General features: G+C 36.8%; 1 protein-coding gene across 1 annotated transcript in view; it reads left to right on the top strand.

Moving 5' to 3' along the window:
- Positions 1-16645, top strand: part of LOC141660148 (zinc finger BED domain-containing protein RICESLEEPER 2-like) — a 49958-nt gene that overhangs the window by 999 nt on the left and 32314 nt on the right. The window lies entirely within an intron of this gene.

Below are 16645 nucleotides of genomic sequence, written 5' to 3' on the forward strand. Positions count from 1 at the left end.
TTCCAACAAGGTGGAATTCAACCTACATTATGCTTGATGGTGCACTTTACTACCGTAGAGCATTTACTCATTTAAAATTAAGTGATTCTTATTACAAGCATGGTCATGAAGAAGAAGAATGAGATAAAATTGAGGGTATTTGTAGGTTTCTTGGTGTATTTTATAATGTTACTCAGTTGTTCTCAGGCTCAAAATATCCCACGGCCAATTTATATTTTCCAAATGTGTTCATACTGTATTTTTAGAACTTTGTAAAGTTCATGATGCTAGAAATTAGTACCCTTATCTAGTCATTTTTCAATCCTTTTACTTATTCTTTCATATCTGAGTGGATGGAAGCTTTGATACGAAGAAGACAATTTCAGGTTTTATGATTTTAATTTCATATATCAAAAAGAGGATTTTTAATTTATTCATAGAAATTAATGACTTCTGGTAACTTAACCCTGTTGATCTGTTTAACTGGATAGAAAGGAATGTGGGTGGATAAAAAAAGTATTACCCAGTTACCCCTTCAATCCTCCTCAAACTGTAGTTGTTATCTCTTTGTCGAGATGGTCAGACATAGTCTGTTGACACAAGTTTCTAGATTCTTATTTTAAAGTTGTATGCCAGACACCTTATATTTAAACCTTGTATTTAAGGTTGTTATGACTTATAATGACTGAGTATAGACAGTATTAGCTAAAAAAATTTTAATATTGAATTTGTATCTGCAATGCCTGAAGAGCTAAGACATGCTGCTGAATCAAGAATTCAAGATTGTGGAGCAGATTGTGAAATTTGGTGTTGTTCTTGAGCTATGGAATTCACAGAATCTATCTTTATTTATGTTTAACCAAAATTTGAACATGATTTGTAAAATTTCAAAATTTTGTGTACTGAATTTGTGTTATCGTGTACCAGTTCGTGTTTATTTCGTGTACATTTCATTTTTTCATTTTTCCGTGTACCATTTCATATCGTTTCGTTATCGTGTACATGGAAAGTACACAAAAATTTTCGTGTACTACAGTTCGTGTCGTGTCTACCCGTTTTGAATTCGTGTCGTGTTCGTGTTTGCAAAACAGGTACACGATTTCATTTCGTGTCGTATTCGTGTTTACTCCCCAAATACACGAAACACGAAATTACACGACACGATTATACACGACACAAATGATTTTCCAGGTCTACCCATCCGCGTAGACCCACCATCGTATCGGGTACCCAGGCACACTTTGGCCTAATAAATTATAGGGTTCATTTTTGGCTTTTTTCGTAACCATCCAGTCCGTAGAGTATTTGATGATAAACCATTTTGGTTAAAACATCATAATTCAGGGTTCGCAAATAACCCAGAATAATAGGTATTTGCAGAACAATAGTTATTTGCTTAAGATATTAATAAATGATAATAAAAGAACAAGAATAAGGTATACTGGCATAATCAAATTGTGTATTGCAACAATATGTAAAATATTTAATTATTCTGAAATTAGAATAGGGGAGAAATACTTGTCCCAGTTGATCATTTATCTGAGCTTTAACCATCTGCTACATAATTCAACCGCGGTCTATCTACATCTCAATCAACAGACTATCCAACCTCTACTCGTTGGTCACCATGATATGTTCTTATCATTTGTAAGTCTACTCGTCTCCGGTATCTCATATAAGCAAAATTTACTTTTAATCTCTTGGTTTGACCTTGAACACCTCGAACTATGGAAATCTATCATAAAAGATACTACTTTAATTAATCGACGATATATAATTGTCTAACTCGTACGACTATCCTTATCGTCTACCCACTCAATGATAATAGATTAGGATTATGATTAATTATAATGATTTAAAGGACACGTGGCAAATAATTCACATAGCACATAACATATAATTCATGCAACACGTAATTCAGATTGTTAAAAGATATGATTAGATATTTTTAAAACTCAAATCGGGTCAAAAATAAGAATTTTCAGTGAATATTCGACTTAGAATGACTCGCAAAATAACCAACCTTTTGATACAAAATAATTTATGTCACTAAAGTATTTATAATGGAAGCGAAATATTTTTCTGAGTCTAGACGCGTTCGTTTCGTATTAAACGGACAAACCGTCTATTTATTACGAATAAAATAAGAATAATTCAATTAATAATAATATTAATTGATTATTCAATAACTTTATATATTTTTAAAAGATCCAAATTAATTTTTAAAATCTTATTTGGCTTAATTATAATTAATTAAATTTCATTTAATCATTTATAAATAAAAGTAATCGATTAAATAAATTAATCGATCAATTAAATAAATAAATAAAATAAAAATAATCAAATCAGATCTGGATTTTTGAAAATAATATAGAAAATAATTTTCTGGAATTTAAATAAAGAAGTTAATTATTTTAAAAATAATGAACCAAATTAATTTTCAATTAAAATTAATTTATGGAATTAAAAATAGACTTTTGATTTTTTTAAACAAAAAAATTAAAAACATGTTTTTAGAAATGGGTTTGGGGATTTCAAGATCAAAGTCGGGTTGGACATTAAAAAACGGTCAACAAGACCCACCGGACCGGGTCGAACGCTAGCCGGAATCTGGGGAAGATCCGACGGCTTCGCGGGTTCCGTGAACCCGATTATCCCCCCAAAACACCATGAATCGACTTTTTTTTTGCTCCCTTTTCAACCCAAACAAAAGAAGAAACTCAGTCATGCCTAAACAACAAGAAACAACCGTAACACAATCGATTCCGGCCAAAACACGACCAAAATCCGGAGAGCTTCGAGCTAGAACCCGGCGAAACAATAAAACACTCGATTCTTACTTAAAGTTAAAAGTTAATATACCAAAACAAAGCTCTGATTACGTACAAACTACTCATGTAATCAAAACCAACAACCATATCACGTATAATCTGGAAAAATCGAAAATAAAAATAACAAATATCAAAAACTCATTTTTGGGAATAGAACGACTACAAAATTAGCTTGAATCAATTGCAAATAAGTAGATAAAGCTATTGATATCATCAAAACAATCCAAAAATGTCACACCCCCAACTTAAATAACAAAATAAATATAGCTATTACATCATTTTAATGAAGAATACACAACCAAAATCCAAGATCTTGCAGTTTAGGGTTTGGAACAGCCCAACACTACCAACTATTACATCTGATTACAAATACCGAGTCCTCACACAACTATTATTACTTATTCTACCTGAGCTCGAACATAAGTATCAGCATCACAGGTCTTACGGGCAGACTGCTTGAATCTAACCATAGCTGTTAGCTGAAATATAAGGGTAAAGCAAGAAGTGAGCCAAATGCTCAACAAGTGCTAACAGTACGACACAGAACATAAATTGAGATATACCTTTAAGAATGATAATGGAAAGACATAACCAAAGGTAACGAGAGATAAAAACTATGTGAGATGGCATCATTTTGCTTGCATCAAAACAATTTTAAAAATCATGTCTTAATCAAAATCATTTTATGACGCTACGGATTACAGCCGGTGATCAGCCGCGAAGTAATCCCGAACCTCGCTGGGTTCTAAAACATTATTGGGAATCCCTAGGCAACTTTTAAGCCTAATATAAGTGTGGAAAGGACTCGCGTCTCAGTCCAGATCCACTATTTAAGAAAACATTTATCCCCCTTTGGGACTAAAAACCCACATTTTAATTATTTAAAAACTGATGCCGGTTTATGACAAAATCTCTTTTGATTGTAAACATTTTTATCAAGGGATTATAGATCAGCTCGAAACACGGGAAACAAGGTACTGAATATCAGAGCCATGGTTCACAAAACTATTCTTTATTCAAGTAATTGAATGGTTTTCAAATATCAAGGATTGGACAAGAGGATTTAGTGAGACTAATGGATAATATGAAGGATAATGCTAATTTGGGCTCAAAGCAATGGTTTCTCATCAAGGTTCAAGTGCTGGATCATCAAGAAGGTAAGCTTCAAGAATACTAAGGGTGTTAAGGTATGAAGAATGATCTTTAACTCGGGACATATCAGAATTGTCAAGCTTTAGGATAAGAAAGAGGGTATCAATCAATGAGGAATCAAGCTGGTAAGTATCTGACTATCAGAATTCAAAGTGAGGTTCTATAGGGGTTCAAGTATCAGGATGAGATATTAATACTTAGGAAACATCAACATGTTAATCAAGGTGATCCATCAAGTAATATATCAATTCTTCTTTTTATCATGGCATTAAACAATCATGAAAGACTTTTGAACTACTTGCAATACGTACTCGAGGGTTCATGGCATCTCTATGTAACTCAAAGATAAACAAAAGATACGCTTGATTTAAATATGTCAAAATGACTCAGGATAATTGCATCGATATATATGAATTTGCAGTAAATACGAAGGTCAAGTTGAATCACTTGCCTTGAGATAGGCTGGTCTGGTCTGACTGGTAGGAGCAACAACTGGAGCTTCACTCGACTTTTATGGCAAGTTTTCCCTCGTCTCGAGATCCTACATAAATAATAATAATCCTCATTATAATATATTCTCACCAACCTAACCTATTTACAACTCGAAATTAAACACGGATGGCACTTAGGCCTATATGCACTTAATTTATATTCACTTTTAAATTATAATTGCACACACATAGCCACATATTCACATATCATATATTAACACCAAATAACACCATATATATATATCATAATGCAACACTAGGCTTGGATGATCTCGACTCGCGACTTAAGTCACTTGGTCGCTAAACTAGACAAGGTCTTCTAATTTCAGCTTTCTAACTCGATGTGCCTTTCCTAAATTATCCAAAACCTATTGACCCTCACATGTGCCTTTTTCTCTACTGACCTTATACTATCTTACAACTATGGTGGTTGACCTAATACTCACTTCTAAGTGTTCTAAAACTATGTGGTAAGTGATAGTGCTCACTGGTGCAAATTTCAGAATGACAACTATGGTTTCTTGAGTACATTAGACACTCTTAAACTACATGTTTTTCTTCAAAACTTTTACACAAGACTCTCCTGACCTAAGGGCATCTCACAAACTTGATGTGGCTCAAGGGCCTGGCTTGGGCCTTCTTGGGCCTAAGCTAAAAGTCCAAGGTTCCCCTGTTTTTCTGGGCAGAAAGTGCCCTGACTTGAATTAACTTGTGACACATGGTTCTAGCTCATATCCTATGAACTATGGTTGGAAAAACTTCTCTGACATACCCTCTAACTAAGGCCCAATTGGGCCTAATGAGGGCCTACCCATGACATGGTCAAATCTCCCTCTTTCCAAGTTGCAACAAAACTGTCCCCTGCTGGACAGATTTTGTGATTCTACTTGTGCACCTAACCAAATGACATGCAAACCTCTAACCAACTCCTAAAACCTATTATATACTCCCAATATTAACTTCTGGTAGCTTGGGCCTCAAAGTGCACACCAATGACATGGTTAAAACTCACTCTAAACCTCAGGGTGCTATACTGATTTTTCTGCAGAAACTATAACTCTCATTTTCCAAGGTTTTTGACTTGACAAACTCAACTAACAACAACTAAATACTTAAACCAAGACTTATACATGGTATTCTACTGAACTAACTCCCTTTTTCTCAAAATAACCTTGGTGAGATCATCCTTACCTAAGGTACAATTATGGCAAAACAAAAGAGACTACTCTTCACAAATCACAAATCTTCATGCTTTTGAAACAACAAGATATATATTTTTATAAAAGATAACCACGAATTATTACCATGCAACAAGAAGCATAAATCAATATTAACACATTATACCCACTGAAATTAAGGCTCACTAACAAAATCTTTCCAAATGATCAAAATCTTACAACATTCTAAGAGAAATCCTCATGCATGCATGCCTTCGGGTTTTTCAAACCAAAACAACATATTTTCTACATATATTCCATCTTAAAATTGACATGCAAGCCTAGCATAAGGTATACCTAGATGATCACTTAGCATGCAAGGAGTTTTATCAAATTTTCACTACAAAATTCAAGTCATTATCACATATACATGCAAAAATTGATCAAAACAACAAGAATGATTTCAAGGACCATTTATTCGGCTCCCATATGGTCATGGCCGAACAAAATGGATGGAAATGGCCATTAAATCATGAAGAGTTTTCTTCTCAAGACTTGGCACTTATCCATTCATTGTAGTCCTCTCAAAAACAACCTTAAATCCATAAGAATCAAGATTGTATTTTGAGTTTCAACTAAAACCTTAACATGCAACTTTAAAACTTAAACTTTCTACTGAAAACTCTTTGGAATATATGTGATCATGGTATGGTAAGTAACATTTACTTGTATAGAAGGTGGAAACTTGGTGGAGGAATGAAGAAAATGGGGAGGGGGTTGGTTTCGGCTAAAAAACCGAGAGAAGGAGGGGGAGGGCCGAGAGTGAGAGAGTGAGGAGGGTGGAAGGAGAAAGTGTGATGGTGAGTGGAGTGGATGATCACATCAATTGCTTGCTTTATGGTTTTTAATTTGGAAAATGTGAGTGGGAATGAGAATTGACAAGACTATCCCTCCACTTTCACTTGGTTTATTTTGCATGCAAGGGCAAAGAAGGAATTTGGCTAGAAAATTAAGAGTTAGTGGGGTTGGAATTGTCTCTTTAGCCCTTTGAATTGAATAGGGAAGGATTTGCATGCAAGGACAACCATGTAATTTGATAATTATGACAACTAACATTTATAAAGATTTATTTTTATAAAATAAAATACAAGTTCAAAAATTATAAAATTTATATCATAAAATAACTTGGATTTTTAGAGACTTTATAAAATCATTTTCAAAATTTGTGAACAAAATTCCTTTTAAAAGAAAATTTTTCCAAAGCTTAGAATATTCCTTATAAATCAAAAATAAAGAAATTAAATAAACTCTTGCTTTGAAAAAAAATCATATACTACACAAAGCAAATTTATAACGCAGAAATTTTCACTCACTCTAGCGTATAATCATTGAATATATTTTCATTTGACTTAAATATTATACCAAATCCACAAATAATATTACATAAAATGTCGGTCGTAACATCCTCTCCCCCTTAAGGGATTCTGTCCCCAGAATCTAAGAGAAAAGATGAGGATGCCGGGAACGCATATCAGACTCTAACTCCCAAGTCGACTCTTCGACCTTAGGGTTCCTCCAAAGTACTTTTACTAACTTTACGGATTTATTTCTAAGACTCTTTACTTGCCAGTCGAGTATTTTAACCGGTTGCTCCACAAATGACAGGTCTGCCTGAATTTCTACAGGTTCATATTCTATCACATGGCTAGCGTCAGGATTGTACTTCTTAAGCAACGACACATGGAACACATTATGTACATGCCGATACTGAGGTGGTAAGGCCAACTCGTAGGCCACCTTTCCCACTTGACTCAAAATCTCAAAAGGACCTATGTATCTAGGTGCTAACTTCCCTTTCTTGCCAAATCTTATCAACCCTTTCCTAGGTGACACCTTCAGCAACACAGCTTCGCCAATTTAGAATTGAACGTCCTTACGTGCTGGATCCGCATACTTCCTCTGTCTATCTTGAGCAGCAAGCAATCTTTTCTGAATTAACTTGACCGAGTCATGCAACTGTTGTACCAAATCCGAACCGAGAATTCTTCCTTCTCCTACTTCATTCCAACTTATTGGTGATCTACATTTTTGCCCGTACAAAGCTTCGTATGGTGGCATGCCGATACTGGAATGATAGCTGTTGTTGTAAGAGAATTCAATCAATGGCAAATGGTCATCCCAACTTCCTGCAAAATCGATTGCACAACTGCGCAACATGTCTTCAATTGTTTGAATTGTTCTTTCACTCTGGCCATCCGTCTGTGGGTGGTACGCCGTGCTCATATTCAACTTCGTGCCAAGACACTCCTGAAATTACTTCCAGAATCTTGAGTTAAATCGGGGATCTTTGTCTGAAACTATTGATACGGGTACTCCATGCCTTAGTACGATTTCGCGCACATACAAATGAACCAACTTGTCTAATGACGACTTCTCGTTTATTGGAAGGAAATGCGCCGACTTCGTAAGACGATCACCTATAACCCATATTACGTCATGTTCGGATTTCGTTCGCGGTAGTCCTACTATAAAGTCCATAGCAATATTTTCCCATTTCCATTCTGGAATCTTCAGGGGCTGAATTAATCCGCTTGGTCGTTGATGTTCTGCCTTTACTTTCTGTCAAGTATAGCACTTTGCAACCCATTCTGCCACGTCTCGCTTCATATTTGGCCACCAAAAGTTCTTCTTTAAGTCTCGATACATCTTGGTGCTTCCCGGGTGGATTGAAAATTTTGAATTGTGGGCTTCATGGAGGATCTCATTCTTTAATTCAGGTACATGGGGAATCCATATTCTGGATGAAAGCCTTAGTATCCCTTGCTCATCCCTTTGAGTATTAATCTCCTCTCCAGATAACTGTTTCTTCTCTTTTTCCATTACTTCCTCTTGACACTTCTTTATCTTTTCCACTAGTGTTGGCTGAAAGGTCATTGCACGACAAACTTCCGTAACTTTTCCATAAGCATAAAGTTCCAATTCCAATTTTTCGATTTCTCCAGTTAACTCTTTTGATGTTATCATCATATTCAATCTCTCCTTCCTACTTAGAGCATCGGCCACTACGTTCGCCTTTCCAGGATGGTAATTTATCGAGCAGTCATAGTCCTTGATCAATTCCAGCCATCTCCTCTGCCTCATATTGAGCTCTTTCTGAGTAAAAATGTACTTTAAACTCTTGTGATCCGTGTAGATTTCACACTTCTCTCCATAGAGGTAATGTCTCCAGATCTTGAGTGCGAACACTATAGCGGCTAGTTCCAAGTCATGCGTTGGATACTTTAACTCATGCGGCTTCAACTGTCTTGACGCATATGCGATCACTTTACTGTGTTGCATCAACACACAACCCAAACCCTTATGTGAAGCGTCGCTGAATATTACAAAATTCCCTTGATCATCTGGAAGTACCAACACCGGAGCTGTTACCAACTTCTGCTTTAATTCTTGTAAGCTATCTTCACATTCTGCACTCCATTCAAACTTTTGATTCTTTCTGGTTAACTTGGTCAATGGCGTGGCGATCTTCGAGAAATCCTTGACGAATCTTCTATAGTATCCGGCCAATCCTAGAAAACTTCGCACTTCCGTAGGAGTCTTTGGCCTCTCCCAATTCATAACTGCCTCAATCTTTGCCGGATCCACTTTAACTCCCTCATTTCCAATAACATGCCCCAAAAATTGAACTTCCTTTAACCAAAACTCACATTTGGTAAACTTGGCATACAACTTCTCTTGTCGGAGTATCTCCAATGCTATCCAGAGGTGCTGCTTATGTTCTTCTTCCGACTTAAAATAAATAAGGATGTCATCAATGAATACCACGACAAATTTGTCCAAATACTTCTTAAATACCCGATTCATCAGATCCATAAATGCGGCCGGAGTGTTGGTCAATCCAAACGGTATTACTAGGAATTCATAATGCCCATATCTGGTCATGAATGCGGTCTTAGGAATATCTTCTTCTTTGATCTTTAATTGATGGTATCCCGATCTCAAATCAATCTCCGAAAAGCATTTTGCTCCCTTCAACATATCAAAAAGGTCATCTATCCTTGGTAGCGGGTAACGGTTCTTGATCGTCACCTTATTCAGCTCCCGGTAATCTATGCATAGACGCACACTCCCATCTTTCTTCTTTACAAACAGAACAGGTGCTCCCCATGGCGACGTACTTGGTCGTATCACTCCTTTATTCAATAATTCTTGTAGCTGGCTCGCCAACTCTTTCATTTCTGCTGGTGCCATCCTATAGGGGGCCTTTGAAACTGGTTCCGTGCCTGGAGCAAGGTTGATCTCGAACTCAATTTGTCGATCTGGTGGTAAGCCTGGTAGCTCGTCGGGAAACACATCGGGAAACTCGCTAACTACAGGAATATCTTCCATGCTGAGGCTGCCTCTCTCTGAATCCACTACATATGCTAGGAACGACTCACAACCTTTTCTAAGCAACTTCTTAGCCTGAACGATTGTAATTAATAGTTGCTCTTGCCTCTGCCCCTTAAATATTACCTTCTCTCCACTCTTCGTCTTTAAATACACTCTCTTGGTCTTACAATTAATCTGAGCGCTATTCTCTCCTAACCAATCCATTCCTAAAATTATATCAAACTCTCCCAACTTGAAGAGTATCAAGTCGGCTGAAAACTTATATCCCGAAATATCGATCTCACACTTTGGACAAAATTGATTCACAGGAATCTTTTCTTGGTTTGCAATTACCACATTTACTACCTCACTCATAACCGTTTTATCACATTGGAGCTTATCAACAAAAGATTCTGATATGAAAGATCTTGTTGCTCCCGAATCAATCAATACTTTAGCCTTGACATTATTGAGTAAAAGTGTACCTGCTATCACTTCAGAATTCTGAACAGCATCTTTCATCTTTAGATCAAATGTCCTTGCTGTTGCTTGCGGGGTTAGTGCGGGTGGTGGAGGTAATGCCAATACCTCAGCTGGCATGCTTGCACTGGTACTTGCCATGTTCATCAGAGCTTTGACTGGTCCTGTTGCCTTACACTCCCTAGCCATGTGTCCAGTCTTCCCACATTTGTAGCACGTAACTCCTGGCTTCGGCATCTTGTACTCATTTGCCAAATGTCCCTTCTGATTGCACCTATAACAGGTCATACTCAGCTTATTGCATACTCCGGGGTGCCTTCTTCCACAGTGCTTGCATTCCGGTCTCTGGAACCTGTTTTCTCCAACTTGCCCTTGGCTTGCCGGGTTGTTCCCTTTTGATTCTTGCCTTTTTCCCAAATTTCCCTTCTTTTGAAAATTTCCGCCCTTCTGGAAGCCAATCCTCTTTACATTCCGATCTTGCGTACTTCCAGCTTCAGACTTTTCTCCATAAAACGGAACCTTCCTCTTCTTGTTATCCCTCTCTTTCCTTGACTGCATCCCATTATTTTCAATCAGAGCAGCTTTCTGTACTGCTCCCGCATAAGTTTCAAGCTCAAACATAGCCACCCTATCTCTGATCCAAGGCTCCAATCCTTGCTGAAATTTCTTTGCTTTTTCCTCCTCAGTGCTGGTATACTTTGTCACAAACCTTGACAACTCAGTGAACTTCTTCTCATACTCCGATACAGTCATATTCCCTTGCTTCAACTCCAGAAATTTTAGCTCCATCTGATTCTGCATGTACTTAGGGTAATACTTGTCCAGAAATAACTTTTTAAATCTCTCCCAAGAAACCTGCTGAGTGACTTCCATAGCCTTTACTGATTCCCACCAATAGATGACTTCTCCCTTCAAGAAGTAAGTAGCATACGGCGTCTTCTGATCGTCTCCTAACTGCACCAACTCAAAAGCCCTTTCCATCTCCTTGATCCATGTGTTAGCTATCACTGGATCAGTGGTATCATGAAATACAGGTGGATTCACATTCTGAAAAGCCTTGAAAGTGACAATTTGTCTAGGTGGTACTGGTGGTTCAGGTGGTTGGTGTGGCTCACGGTTATCTTGGTTTTCAATTCGTTGTTGAAGAGTTAGTTGTTGTTGAGCTATAGCATTGGTTTGCTGTTGCAAGGTTTCCAGTAGTCGAAGAATATTTGGGTCTGTGGTGAAGGTGGTTGTTGGGTTCTTCTTTTTGGGAGGCATGATCTGAAATAAGAGTTGTGTCAAAACAGATATGAATGATAAAATGATTCGAGGGGATCGCATGGCATTCTCATTTACATATGGGGTCAAGTTTCCAAATTAAGCAGATATGATGATAAAAACATAAAATAACAACTGAGAGCAAATGGAACAATAGCACATAATTATTGAAATTTTTAAAGGTCACAGTACATAAGATTGGGACATAGTCTGATTCTAGGATTAACAGGCTTATTTAAAGGAAAAACGGAAATAACTGGGGATTCCATAGAGTCTGATAGTACAACAACATGAAAGGTAAATGGAAAGAACTAAGGCTCCACTCCATCTGAACGGGGCTTGGTAGTCTTTTCCTCTCGAAGCGTCTTCACAATGCTCTGGAGCTCATCTGCCACCATCTGAATGACATACTGGCTGGTACGGTCCCGGTGCGCTGGCATCTCCTCAATCTTATTGTTGACGTACCGAACCAAGGTCTCAAGTCTCGCAGTCATCTGCTCCTTGGGCTTCCCTTCGTAGTTTCGGCTATCCGGATACACGTTCTTCAGTCGGTCTATCAGTCGGTCGTACTTGCCCTGAAGCATGTCGAACTCGCGCCTCAACTCAGCATACACGGAGAAAGCAATAGTGTCGTCCGACCCAGAGGATGACGAGGAATGCGCCCTTTGCTGACAACCAATAAGAGGAGTATTAATAATAATTTACTTCACCTACTCTCTCGCGTAATATCTATAACCTACACACAAATCCTATAACCTAATTGGGCTGTCCAGGGACTCTAAACCGTAGCTCTGATACCAAAACCTGTCACACCCCCAACTTAAATAACAAAATAAATATAGCTATTACATCATTTTAATGAAGAATACACAACCAAAATCCAAGATCTTGCAGTTTAGGGTTTGGAACAGCCCAACACTATCAAATATTACATCTGATTACAAATACCGAGTCCTCACACAACTATTATTACTTATTCTACCTGAGCTCGAACATAAGCATCAGCATCACAGGTCTTACGGGCAGACTGCTTGAATCTAACCATAGCTGCTAGCTGAAATATAAGGGTAAAGCAAGAAGTGAGCCAAATGCTCAACAAGTGCTAACAGTACGACACAGAACATAAATTGAGATATACCTTTAAGAATGATAATGGAAAGACATAACCAAAGGTAACGAGAGATAAAAACTATGTGAGATGGCATCATTTTGCTTGCATCAAAACAATTTTAAAAATCATGTCTTAATCAAAATCATTTTATGACGCTACGGATTACAGCCGGTGATCAGCCGCGAAGTAATCCCGAACCTCGTTGGGTTCTAAAACATTATTGGGAATCCCTAGGCAACTTTTAAGCCTAATATAAGTGTGGAAAGGACTCGCGTCTCAGTCCAGATCCACTATTCAAGAAAACATTTATCCCCCTTTGGGACTAAAAACCCACATTTTAATTATTTAAAAACTGATGCCGGTTTATGACAAAATCTCTTTTGACTGTAAACATTTTTATCAAGGGATTATAGATCAGCTCGAAACACGGGAAACAAGGTACTGAATATCAGAGCCATGGTTCACAAAACTATTCTTTATTCAAGTAATTGAATGGTTTTCAAATATCAAGGATTGGACAAGAGGATTTAGTGAGACTAATGGATAATATGAAGGATAATGCTAATTTGGGCTCAAAGCAATGGTTTCTCATCAAGGTTCAAGTGCTGGATCATCAAGAAGGTAAGCTTCAAGAATACTAAGGGTGTTAAGGTATGAAGAATGATCTTTAACTCGGGACATATCAGAATTGTCAAGCTTTAGGATAAGAAAGAGGGTATCAATCAATGAGGAATCAAGCTGGTAAGTATCTGACTATCAGAATTCAAAGTGAGGTTCTATAGGGGTTCAAGTATCAGGATGAGATATTAATACTTAGGAAACATCAACATGTTAATCAAGGTGATCCATCAAGTAATATATCAATTCTTCTTTTTATCATGGCATTAAACAATCATGAAAGACTTTTGAACTACTTGCAATACGTACTCGAGGGTTCATGGCATCTCTATGTAACTCAAAGATAAACAAAAGATACGCTTGATTTAAATATGTCAAAATGACTCAGGATAATTGCATCGATATATATGAATTTGCAGTAAATACGAAGGTCAAGTTGAATCACTTGCCTTGAGATAGGCTGGTCTGGTCTGACTGGTAGGAGCAACAACTGGAGCTTCACTCGACTTTTATGGCAAGTTTTCCCTCGTCTCGAGATCCTACATAAATAATAATAATCCTCATTATAATATATTCTCACCAACCTAACCTATTTACAACTCGAAATTAAACACGGATGGCACTTAGGCCTATATGCACTTAATTTATATTCACTTTTAAATTATAATTGCACACACATAGCCACATATTCACATATCATATATTAACACCAAATAACACCATATATATATATCATAATGCAACACTAGGCTTGGATGATCTCGACTCGCGACTTAAGTCACTTGGTCGCTAAACTAGACAAGGTCTTCTAATTTCGGCTTTCTAACTCGATGTGCCTTTCCTAAATTATCCAAAACCTATTGACCCTCACTTGTGCCTTTTTCTCTACTGACCTTATACTATCTTACAACTATGGTGGTTGACCTAATACTCACTTCTAAGTATTCTAAAACTATGTGGTAAGTGATAGTGCTCACTGGTGCAAATTTCAGAATGACAACTATGGTTTCTTGAGTACATTAGACACTCTTAAACTACATGTTTTTCTTCAAAACTTTTACACAAGACTCTCCTGACCTAAGGGCATCTCACAAACTTGATGTGGCTCAAGGGCCTGGCTTGGGCCTTCTTGGGCCTAAGCTAAAAGTCCAAGGTTCCCCTGTTTTTCTGGGCAGAAAGTGCCCTGACTTGAATTAACTTGTGACACATGGTTCTAGCTCATATCCTATGAACTATGGTTGGAAAAACTTCTCTGACATACCCTCTAACTAAGGCCCAATTGGGCCTAATGAGGGCCTACCCATGACATGGTCAAATCTCCCTCTTTCCAAGTTGCAACAAAACTGTCCCCTGCTGGACAGATTTTGTGATTCTACTTGTGCACCTAACCAAATGACATGCAAACCTCTAACCAACTCCTAAAACCTATTATATACTCCCAATATTAACTTCTGGTAGCTTGGGCCTCAAAGTGCACACCAATGACATGGTCAAAACTCACTCTAAACCTCAGGGTGCTATACTGATTTTTCTGCAGAAACTATAACTCTCATTTTCCAAGGTTTTTGACTTGACAAACTCAACTAACAACAACTAAATACTTAAACCAAGACTTATACATGGTATTCTACTGAACTAACTCCCTTTTTCTCAAAATAACCTTGGTGAGATCATCCTTACCTAAGGTACAATTATGGCAAAACAAAAGAGACTACTCTTCACAAATCACAAATCTTCATGCTTTTGAAACAACAAGATATATATTTTTATAAAAGATAACCACGAATTATTACCATGCAACAAGAAGCATAAATCAATATTAACACATTATACCCACTGAAATTAAGGCTCACTAACAAAATCTTTCCAAATGATCAAAATCTTACAACATTCTAAGAGAAATCCTCATGCATGCATGCCTTCGGGTTTTTCAAACCAAAACAACATATTTTCTACATATATTCCATCTTAAAATTGACATGCAAGCCTAGCATAAGGTATACCTAGATGATCACTTAGCATGCAAGGAGTTTTATCAAATTTTCACTACAAAATTCAAGTCATTATCACATATACATGCAAAAATTGATCAAAACAACAAGAATGATTTCAAGGACCATTTATTCGGCTCCCATATGGTCATGGCCGAAGAAAATGGATGGAAATGGCCATTAAATCATGAAGAGTTTTCTTCTCAAGACTTGGCACTTATCCATTCATTGTAGTCCTCTCAAAAACAACCTTAAATCCATAAGAATCAAGATTGTATTTTGAGTTTCAATTAAAACCTTAACATGTAACTTTAAAACTTAAACTTTCTACTGAAAACTCTTTGGAATATATGTGATCATGGTATGGTAAGTAACATTTATTTGTATAGAAGGTGGAAACTTGGTGGAGGAATGAAGAAAATGGGGAGGGGGTTGGTTTCGGCTAAAAAACCGAGAGAAGGAGGGGGAGGGCCGAGAGTGAGAGAGTGAGGAGGGTGGAAGGAGAAAGTGTGATGGTGAGTGGAGTGGATGATCACATCAATTGCTTGCTTTATGGTTTTTGATTTGGCAAATGTGAGTGGGAATGAGAATTGACAAGACTATCCCTCCACTTTCACTTGGTTTATTTTGCATGCAAGGGCAAAGAAGGAATTTGGCTAGAAAATTAAGAGTTAGTGGGGTTGGAATTGTCTCTTTAGCCCTTTGAATTGAATAGGGAAGGATTTGTATGCAAGGACAACCATGTAATTTGATAATTATGACAACTAACATTTATAAAGATTTATTTTTATAAAATAAAATACAAGTTCAAAAATTATAAAATTTATATCATAAAATAACTTGGATTTTTAGAGACTTTATAAAATCATTTTCAAAATTTGTGAACAAAATTCCTTTTAAAAGAAAATTTTTCCAAAGCTTAGAATATTCCTTATAAATCAAAAATAAAGAAATTAAATAAACTCTTGCTTTGAAAAAAAATCATATACTACACAAAGCAAATTTATAACGCAGAAATTTTCACTCACTCTAGCGTACAATCATTGAATATATTTTTATTTGACTTAAATATTATACCAAATCCACAAATAATATTACATAAAATGTCGGTCGTAACAAAAAATCACTCCACAAGAAACCCATAAATTTCGATCAAGAACCCTAATAATCAAGTTGAAATTTTACCAATCGTTGAAATGATTTG

This window comes from Apium graveolens, chromosome 5, assembly GCF_009905375.1.
Source record: "Apium graveolens cultivar Ventura chromosome 5, ASM990537v1, whole genome shotgun sequence".
NCBI classification, from domain to species: Eukaryota; Viridiplantae; Streptophyta; class Magnoliopsida; order Apiales; family Apiaceae; genus Apium; species Apium graveolens.